Source organism: Brachyistius frenatus, unplaced genomic scaffold, assembly GCF_029030835.1.
Source record: "Brachyistius frenatus isolate BFR_SWC_R1_liver_20210118 unplaced genomic scaffold, ASM2903083v1 Contig_341, whole genome shotgun sequence".
In the NCBI taxonomy this organism is placed as follows: domain Eukaryota; kingdom Metazoa; phylum Chordata; class Actinopteri; family Embiotocidae; genus Brachyistius; species Brachyistius frenatus.
This window is the reverse complement of record NW_027210940.1, coordinates 201,073-207,584: the sequence shown is the minus strand read 5'-3', so window position 1 is coordinate 207,584 and position 6,512 is coordinate 201,073. Positions and strand designations below refer to the sequence as shown.

Genomic DNA, 6,512 nt, shown 5'->3' with positions numbered 1-6,512 from the left:
TCTGCCTTCAAAATAAGAGCTTTAGACTGAAATATAGAAACAAAGAACACATCTGCCTTCAAAATAAGAGCTTTAGACTGAAATATAGAAACAAAGAACACATCTGCCTTCAAAATAAGAGCTTTGGACTGTAATATAGAAACAAAGAACACATCTGCCTTCAAAATAAGAGCTTTAGACTAATATAGAAACAAAGAACACATCTGCCTTCAAAATAAGAGCTTTAGACTGTAATATAGAAACAAAGAACACATCTGCCTTCAAAATAAGAGCTTTGGACTGTAATATAGAAACAAAGAACACATCTGCCTTCAAAATAAGAGCTTTAGACTAATATAGAAACAAAGAACACATCTGCCTTCAAAATAAGAGCTTTAGACTGTAATATAGAAACAAAGAACACATCTGCCTTCAAAATAAGAGCTTTGGACTGTAATATAGAAACAAAGAACACATCTGCCTTCAAAATAAGAGCTTTAGATGCTTTTTAATTCATGTTAATTCAACACTAAAACAAAGTTCAGTCTCTTCCATCTGGAAGTGGAGAAAACTCATTGAACATTTTCCGTGTTCATCATAAGACCACATTTCCCACAAACCCCGTCACTTCCTGTTGTTGCTGTTAGCTAGCAGCAGTTTGTTTTGATGGTGAGAGGAGAGGGGGCGGAGCCTCGCTGGTTGGAAATGAACAGTTATTTTTGGTAATATAGTCAGTTTTATATTGAAAGGAGACTTCATGATGTCATACTTTCAGCAGAGATTCTGCTCACGATGTTTTCTTGCAGAAAAAAAAAAAATCGCAAGAATTTAAAGAAATTGGAAGTTCCCACAAATTTTGTGGAGAATGTTTGAATTTGCATAAATTCTGCTGTTTCCTGAATAAAGTGAAGTTATTAATAAAAAAATTAAATAATGTGTTTTTTATTACATATTTATACAAAAAGACTTGAACACAACTATTACTGCCCCCTGAGGCACCAAATACTCAAGAAGACACATTCATCCGCCGCTGAAAATAGTCCCCAACCCTTTCACGTTTGTTTTGTTTCTGAGCTTCTAAAAAATGAAACCAGATTTACGTCTTCGGAGGATTTGAGCAACGACGAATATTAGATCTCGTTTTGTTCTCGTGAAGTTTATAATTCAGAAAACCGCCAGCCTTTTCCTTTAAGTCCGGACGTCGTGGTGTGGAGTTATTGGCCGGTGCATTTTTCAGTGTTTCAGGAGCCAGGTGGTCTGAGCCCCCCCCCCCCCCCACGGTTGGAGTGGGCTGCCTTTTCAAGAGGCGTTCAGGGGCCCCAGCTGCTTGGCCTAATGCTCCTCCGGAGAGCCGAAGATTAAACTGAGGGGCGACGGACAGAGAGGCCGGCGGAGAGCCGCGGTCTGCGGAGGGAAATGAAAGGAAACGATGAGGCAGGAGATGTAAAGGACGGATTCATACAAATAGAGGTTGTAGTTAAGTGCCCCCCCTCCCCCACCACCACCTCCTCCCCCCCCCCCCCGACCTTTAGCCTCGGTCGGAGACATGAGTCGACACCACAGGTGGGTTTGTTTCGGAGCGCCGAGGACCAGGTCTGGAGAAACAGAAAAGATACCTGGTCAAGTTTCAACAGGTCCAAAGAAAAATCTTTATCTTGATTTCATTTTAAGAAAAATGGTAATAAAAGATGCTAAAACAAGATTCTTCGCTCAATTATTCTGCTTTTGGTTCGTCTGGTTTTGTGCTCACAGAAACATTGAACAGAACTTTGTTGGCACCTTTAATGTCTCAGTCGCCCACCGAAGGCAGAGAGACGCAACAGGAACCCTTTGTTCAGTCTGAGAACCGAGAACACGGCTTGAAAAGTCAACGTGCTGCCGACGAAGACGCGGATCAACAGAAACTTCAATCACGTCGTCGATGGGGTCCACGTGAAGAAAATGTTGTCCTATGCTCACGTCCCCGAGGTTCTCCGTAGACATCCCCGAGGTTCTCCGTAGACATCTCCGAGGTTCTCCGTAGAGGTCCCCGAGGTTCTCCGTAGAGGTCCCCGAGGTTCTCCGTAGACGTCTCCGAGGTTCTCCGTCGATGTCCCCGAGGTTCTCCGTAGATGTCTCCGAGGTTCTCCGTCGATGTCCCCGAGGTTCTCCGTAGAGGTCCCCGATGTTCTCCGTAGAGGTCCCCGAGGTTCTCCGTAGAGGTCCCCGGTGTTCTCCGTAGACGTCTCCGAGGTTCTCCGTAGAGGTCCCTGATGTTCTCCGTAGACATCTCCGAGGTTCTCTGTAGAGGTCCCCGAGGTTCTCCGTAGACATCTCCGAGGTTCTCCGTAGAGGTCCCCGGTGTTCTCCGTAGACGTCTCCGAGGTTCTCCGTAGAGGTCCCCGATGTTCTCCGTAGACATCTCCGAGGTTCTCTGTAGAGGTCCCCGAGGTTCTCCGTAGACATCTCCGAGGTTCTCTGTAGAGGTCCCCGAGGTTCTCCGTAGACGTCTCCGAGGTTCTCCGTCGACGTCCCCGAGGTTCTCCGTAGACGTCCCCGAGGTTCTCCGTAGAGGTCCCCGAGGTTCTCCGTAGAGGTCTCCGAGGTTCTCCGTAGACATCCCCGAGGTTCTCCGTAGAGGTCCCCGAGGTTCTCCGTAGAGGTCTCCGAGGTTCTCCGTAGAGGTCCCCGAGGTTCTCCGTAGAGGTCTCCGAGGTTCTCCGTAGACGTCCCCGAGGTTCTCCGTAGAGGTCTCCGAGGTTCTCCGTAGAGGTCTCCGAGGTTCTCCGTAGACGTCCCCGAGGTTCTCCGTAGAGGTCTCAGAGGTTGTTCCGTGTCTACGTGTTGTGATGTTTTTTGTGGCCACTGGTACGTGAACATTTGTGATTTCACCATCGACCTGAAAGTAGAGCAGAGAAACATCAGATTTTTGGGAAAAAGAAAACATGTCCGCTCACAGCCGAGTGTTCCTGAGCCCATGCAGTGATTTCTACGACAGAATTGGAGATGTTTTTTTGTGTATCAAACTCTGTAAACGGTCAACAGAGACCCTTGAAATGTTCAGAAAGTCTACGGGTGTTCTGATGACATCACGTTTCAAGAGGGGCGGAGCTTCACTGTCCAAGACCGATGAAGGCGTCAGGTCAGGAGACACCAGGTGGGCTTTCTTGGTGTCACCGTCAATTGGTTTGATTGTTTTCTTGTTTTATGACTGCATGCTGAAATATTACAAGTAGCATATAAGAATGTGCTGCTGTCGTTAGCATGTTAGCAGTTTAGGTTTAAGTAACAGCACCCTCTAGTGGCCGCAATAATCATTACAGGAAGGAAAGAGGAAGTAAGGTGACGTAGTTGCAGAGCCACGGACAAAAGGGAGGAGGTCGGGGTTGACGGGTGGGCCAACAAAACATTGGACTTAAACTTTCTGGTGCTTAACAAAATGTTTCTCATTGTAACCATGACAACAAAGGTCTTCTATTTTAATTAAAAAATCCCGACCTTCTCTATAACCTGGTGAAGTTTTTGTGCCTAAAATGAACTAAATAGAGGCGAAAAATCTTTACGTCATCGTTGAAGGACTTGTTGTCATTTGTGCAGCTTTTTTTTTATACTATTGTATCATAAATGAATAATATCTTATTTTGAAAAGGCATCTTGAGGGCTGGAATATTGAAGCAAAATCATAAAATCTTGTCTGCAGGTGAGTCTTAAGTTAAAGAAGCAGCTGGAGGAAACATCCCAGCTCATATTAAACACTGACAAAACCTACTGAACTTTCTGTTTCTTCTTGCATCCTATTGAGAAGCCCGCCGGAGGAAAACACGCCAAGAAGAAGAAGCTTTTCTTCTCTGATTTGCAGGAAGATTGTTTTAAAGGAGTTCAACTCACCTTCAGATGGACGGAAATCAGAAGACGGAGACGCTGAAAGAGAAGAAAGACACGAGAAAGATTTCAGTCCTTTGTGAACAACCTGCTTCTTTCTATCTGGACATTTACATTTTGGAGAAAAACATGAATAGAACTTCTCATGAAGGATAAAGTTCAGATTTCACACAAGATTCAGAACTTTCTCCTCAAACACCCTCAGAAAACTGCAGTTTTAGTTTAATTTATACTGTCTTTGTTATTTTTATTCCCTGTAACGATGGTTTAAATAGTTTAAATGGTTTAAATGGTGATCTGTGATCTGTAAAGACACTTCAGGTGTTTAAATCAAGAAGTGCTGAAACTTTCTCTACAGAAAACTTCCTGTAAACTCAATTCATTATTTCCACTTTGTGCTTTTTTTACATTTCACCACATTTCAGAGGGAAAAACTGAAATTTCTGTTTCACTGACTTCATCATTTTTTAGCATCTAGTTACTTTAGTTTAATAAGTTTAACAAAAAAAACACGATACATTAAAAAATAAAATGTTAAATTTGACAACAAAATAAACAAGTTTTATTCACCCTCAGTCAGCTGGGATTAGCCCCGCCCCTCTGACTCCGCTCATCATAAAGACATCATAAATGGGTTAATTTTCTTACTGTATTAATCATCCGCTCACATTTCAAACCGAACAATAAAAAAAAGCCCTTTTACTTTTCTTAAATTATTTTTGATGATAAAACTTTTACATTCTTTTATTTTAGTGCAGAACTTTTACTTGAACTTATTTTGAAACTTTGGTACTGTTACTTTTAAAGAGAGTAAATATCTGAAGCGCTCTTAGAAAAGTCATAATTGGAATTAGTATTGTTATAGAATTTAATATATTGACATCTCATCTGATCTACATCAGACACATTAGAAGTCATTTTAGTAAATAATGAATAAAAAGTCTGTTCAGATGTAATTAATTCTCCATAAACTCGTTATGACAGGATCATTATTAGTACAAGTAAAAGTCTCACCAGAAACTTCAGAGCACCAGAGGCACCTTTACATCTGTTAGTGTATTTATTAAGAATTAAAAACAGCTTTCAGTGTATTTACGTGAAATATTTTGACCTTAAATCACCTCAGACACACTAAACGTTATACATGATATTATAATATTTTCTAAAAGCCTCTCTTAGGTCAACATAAAGTTAATAAACAGTAGAATAGATACATTATAGGTCAAAAACACCAAGTTTTACTGTATTTACCTTCAATATTTCGACCTTAAACGCGTCATAAAACACCTCAGACACTTCAGAAGTCTTTGTGGAAATATTGTGATATTAGAACATTTTCTAAAACCCTTTTTTAAAGTCAATAAAATGTAGAAAAAGTCATAAACCTGAGGAGCAAGGGCAACATGATGGCCTTGTATGTGTAGAGATGTTAATATTATTATCATGTTCACATATTATTAAGGGTTTAAAATGCCTTTCAATGTATTTAAATGCAATAAATTTACATTTAACTCGTCATAAACCTCTTAAAGTCAATAAACTTTAAAAAAAAAGATGTATGAGGATTAAAAACACATTAAAACTATTTCTGTGTTTTTAAACCAGACATGTCATGATATCATATTACACAACATTATGATATCCTAACATTTTAAAAGTCATAGTTTAAAATCCAACAAAGTGATTAAAGTCGAACAGAAACGCTAAAGGTAACTTTAGAGTACCAGATGAACCTTTAATTATGTTCATGTATATTTATTAAGAGTTAAAAATCGCCTTCCAGTGTTTTTACGTGAAATATTTTCACCTTGAACTCATCATAAACCTCCTCAGACACTTTAATCTTATGATATCATAACATTTACCAAAAGCCTCTTTTAGGTCAGTAATAGTAAAAATAAAAAGTAAAATAAAGACGTTATAAATCAGAAACTATTGAGCCCTGTGCAGAGGAAACATATTGTCGTTATGAATTTAACGTGACGTCAGAGAATATAATATTATAATTAATTCACCTTAAACTGATTATAAATAAACAAAGACCCATTATAAGTCCCTGTGGGATCATTAGAACAATACAGAGCCTTAAATAAGTTTCAATTAAATCTGTATAACAACGTATTGGAAGAATATCATAGCGATATAATCACATTAATAATTAATAATAAATAATAAAGTGACGATAAAGTGAACAGAAACATCTGTAAACACATCCGGTTACCTCTGACGACCCGCAGCAGCAGCAGCAGCAGCTCGGGGCCGGGATGAAGCTCCGGTCCGGTTGCCGGTGCCGGTCCCGGTCCCTCCTGCAGCGGTGCACCGGAGAGCAACACGCGCGTCCTGCCTCGCTTCTCAGGAAACTACAAAAAGGACGCGAAGTGACGTGACGCCGCAGGTCAGCAGGTGATTGGCTGCTCGGACTGAACGCGCACGTTTAAAGGTGGATTGTTGTTCGTTAAGGAGGAAACTGAAGAAGACGAGAGGCTGGAAATCTTTGAAACTCTGAGGAGGAAAAAGAGAGAAAAAGGCTGGAAATCTTTGAAACTCTGAGGAGGAAAAAGAGAGAAAAAGTCTGGAAATCTTTGAAACTCTGAGGAGGAAAAAGAGAGAAAGGCTGGAAATCTTTGAAACTCTGAGGAGGAAAAAGAGAGAAAAAGGCTGGAAATCTTTGA

The 6,512-nt window shown here is 40.6% G+C and overlaps 1 long non-coding RNA gene across 1 annotated transcript; it reads right to left on the bottom strand.

The window, feature by feature from the left end:
• Window positions 1-468: 468 nt before the first annotated feature.
• On the bottom strand, window positions 469-2,102 carry LOC138635958 (uncharacterized). The gene is made up of 3 exons (XR_011312194.1): window positions 1,759-2,102; window positions 1,506-1,574; window positions 469-1,383 (listed from the first exon to the last, which is right to left on the bottom strand). It is a non-coding gene; the product is annotated as an uncharacterized lncRNA (long non-coding RNA).
• Between the last annotated feature and the right edge of the window lie 4,410 nt (window positions 2,103-6,512).